This window comes from Condylura cristata, unplaced genomic scaffold, assembly GCF_000260355.1.
Source record: "Condylura cristata isolate star-nosed mole 26May11 unplaced genomic scaffold, ConCri1.0 scaffold00006, whole genome shotgun sequence".
Classification (NCBI taxonomy): domain Eukaryota; kingdom Metazoa; phylum Chordata; class Mammalia; order Eulipotyphla; family Talpidae; genus Condylura; species Condylura cristata.
The window spans coordinates 53969888-53973858 of NW_004567107.1; positions in this window are offsets into that span (position 1 = coordinate 53969888).

Consider the following 3971-nt stretch of genomic DNA (forward strand, 5'->3'; position numbering starts at 1 on the left):
CCTGACACAAGAAGGCTCTTAAAAACATCTCTGGTATGTCTACTTGGGTAGCAGTACAGATAGATTGTGCATTCTATATAAAACTCTCTATGCTTTGGGAGAATCCCAGTGTATCTTCACCTTGGAATTACAGTTGTTTTGTGTTGAAAAACTGTTTTTTTTTTTTTAATTTTTCCTTTAGAGTTGTGCTATAATTCTTCTATAAGTGTACTTTGTGATGTTATGAAATTGTAAGCTTTTATAGTGATTGAATACAAGTATCTACACTTAAGTTACAACAAAGTTTAGATGTTTCTCAACATTTCTGTTAAATATAATTAGCAGGAATTTTTCAATCTGTGGAAGTATAAAGAAGAAATTGTATTAAAATGTTGATAGTAAAATGCAAGACTGCAAAATTTTAAAACAATTTTAGTAGATTGGGAATCATGTTCTCTTAATTTTTATTACTTAAAGGAAATGTAATTTTCATCATTAAGAAATACATTTAAAACAGCAAAAATAAGAAAAATATTTTAAAGGTTTGAAAATTCAACTGCTTAAAAAACTAAATAAAATTACTTCAAAATCCTTAAAAATGACACTTTTAGTATGACTGTCTAATAGGACTTAAAAAGGAACACATGCTAAAAACATATTGATTGAAAGGAGAACATTATGATTTGGAAATGACAAATCAAAACAGCAAAATTTCAGTCGTTGCTGATAAAGCTTTAGTTGCCTTTATGTAAGCATAGTGGAATAATTTCTTTTAAATGAGAAGTTCAGTAATTTGAATTGAAAGTTTGGTTTTAATATTTGGGAGTTGTCATGAATAACATCTGAAAAGCAATAAGAGTTTTTGTTTGCAGTGCCAGAGAAAAATTAGTTCTGTGAAATATATTGGCATAGAAACTTTAATAAGCTTTATGCAATTATGCCATTGTAAAGTTAGGGAGAAAGTCAGGAGTTTTAATTATAATTTAAAATAGGGTTCCAGATATTCTAATTTGGTACAAAGCTACTATTCTCATTTATCTCTGGATGATGCAATTAAAAAGATAGCATTTGTATTTTCTTGATAACTTTGTACTACTATTCATGAAACAAACAACAGAGGTCATTGTCCAATATTTTAGAAGATATAGGAGAATGAAATAATGGAAATCAGAGAAATATTCGTATTTCAACTAGCAGCTTATACTAAGTGAGCCAAAAAGCAATTTGGAAATTATATTATTTTTTGATATTGTGAAAGTGGGTAGTTGAATTTGAGAAATGAAAAAAATTCATTTTTGAAATTGGAAAAATGGATATTTTAAACATTTTTATTGAGTTATAATTCCCATACCATTAAATTAATGCTTTTACTTGTAAAAGTCAATTGTTTCTAGTAAACAAAAATGATAATTAGTAAAGAAAAAAAGATATTGATAATGTCTATGATCTAAATTATCCACTGATGATGTGGATAAGGAGGGAAATGTGACTCCTATAATACTCTTTTTGATGTTTTGGCTATTCTGGGTTCTTTGCATTTCCATATGAATTGTAGGACCAGCTTATCAATTTCTGCAGGGAAGCCTTGTGGGCTTTTGATGGGGACTGTATTGAATTTGTAAATCAATTTGGGGAGTGTTGCTATTTTAACAATAATTCTTTTCATTTGTTTATGTCATCTATCATTTCAATAATGTTTTATAGTTTTTCAAAGTATGTGTGTATGTTTACCTATTTTGCTAAATTTGATCTTATTTCATTTTTACCAAAGTATTTGTCAGTGGAATTACTGTTTAATCTCATTTTGGTATTCTCCATTGCTTGTGTTTAGAAATAGATTTGATTTTCGTATATTATCTTATATCTGATAATCTTGCTGAAATTGTTTATTAATTCTAAAAGATTTTTTAGTGGACTCCTATATATAGGATTTCCTGTATATGAGATAATGTCATTTGTTTCACTTCCTTGTTTTTGGTCAGGATGTCATATTTGTTCCTAATTGCTCTAGTACAGTTTTGAACAGAATTGGCAATATCTGCCTTGTTACTGCTCTCAGGGAGAGCGTATTCAACCTTTCATTTTAAGTAATTTACTGTTTGTTGGTTTCCTAGATGGCCGAAATCAAAGTGTGGACATTCTTTTCTATTCTTAATTGGGAATGTTTATAATGAAGCAGTATTGAAGTTTATCAAGTGCTTTTCACTTATTTGTTAAAATAATGTGGTTTTTATCCTTAATTATAATGATATGGTATATTACATGGATGACTTTCAGATGTTTGGAAATTTGGTTTTAACAAATTATATTTTCACAGAGATATCAGTATTTTCTCTAACTTTACAAAAAAAAGAAATATTTCAATTATTTAAGCTGACAAACCCTCACAGCAATTGAACACATGCTGACATATTATTCTTGACACTTACCAGTACAATATGATAAAGAGTATGATGGAATAGGTTTGCATGACAGCCCACCTATAGTTCATGGAAAATATTGACTCTGTCATTCACCACATTGATTTACTTTAATGTAATAATGTTTAATAAGATTGTGTTTTTCATTCAGGTTGGTAGTAAATAATTGAACAAGACAGCACTATAAACTGACATTATCTGTGCCATTCAGAGGCTGCTGTCCAAGTTACTATGAATCAATTAATCAATACATTAATGTTCAACCATTTCCTTAACAAGAAATCCTCCCCAAAATGTTATCATGAAGAGCATATTACTTCATCTGATTTCACAAAAAGAAGGTACATGTGTTTAATCCCATAGTACTGTGCTGTTAGTATAGGCCCTTTGTTATTGTTATAGCCAAACCCTTGAACAGCACCTGACACAAGAAGGCTCTTAAAAACATCTATGGTATGTCTACATGGTGGAATACTATCCAGTGATCAAAAAAGGATGAACTGATGACATTTGTGGCAGCATATATGGAGCTGGAAGGGACTATATTAAGCAAAATAAGTCAGATGGAGAAAGATAAATTCCAGTTGGTTTCACTTATATGTGGGTTATGGAGAAATCAGACAAAAGGTTAAACAAAGGAAAACCTTGAAAGCTGACTTTGATCTGAGGCATCTAAGAGGGGAGGGAGAAGGAGAAGAGAAGGGGTGGAAACAGGACGGGAAAGTATACATTGGAACATGACTAGGGCTGTCAGTAGGGGCATATGATGGGCTACGAACAAAGGGGATAGGATTACTGAAGGTCTAATGGAGGATTATTTGGTGGTGGGTGTGGTGAAATAACATACAATTGTAGAGCTATAAACTTATTCCTCCCAAGACATTTTAATGGGATGTAAATCAACATTACTTCAATAAATATAACTTTAAAAATTTTTTGAAATGTTTTGGTATATTATAAAACAATAATAAGCACTTGTTATGAGTCTATGAGTTCAATGCCTTGGTATACTAATTTAATAAGCCATAAAAAAAAAGAAGAGAAAAGAAATGAAGTTATCACGTAACTAGTTCTTGGCGAACCTTTGCTATCAAAAGTATCCAAATCACAAGCGTGGCAACTTACCCCCCACTCTTAGGTACAGATTTTTGGTGACTGAAAATCAAATACTTTTGTGAGACTAAGAAGGCAACCTAAGTTAAAGGGTTTTTGATGGGTCCAGGCAACTTATAGATCTCCAAGTGTTAAGCTTTTTAAGCTTCACAATATTTTTTCTTATCTAAAATGTGGCTAATTATCTAAAATATGGGCTAATTCTTGTATAAACAGTGAATGAAATGAAGTTCTTTTTTTACCTCATTTTACTCTGGCCTTGGATGCTAAACCAGATGAAATTAGAATACTTGTGACAATAATCAAGTACTAGGAAAATTCAGAGCAAAGGATATTATTTAATTTTGTTTTAAAAATTATGTTAAAAATCGGCCCTCCCTGGTGGCGCAGTGGGTTAAAGCACAGCACTGAGAAGCTAAAGCCACTTCCACATGAGTTCGATTCCCACGTGCCCTGGAG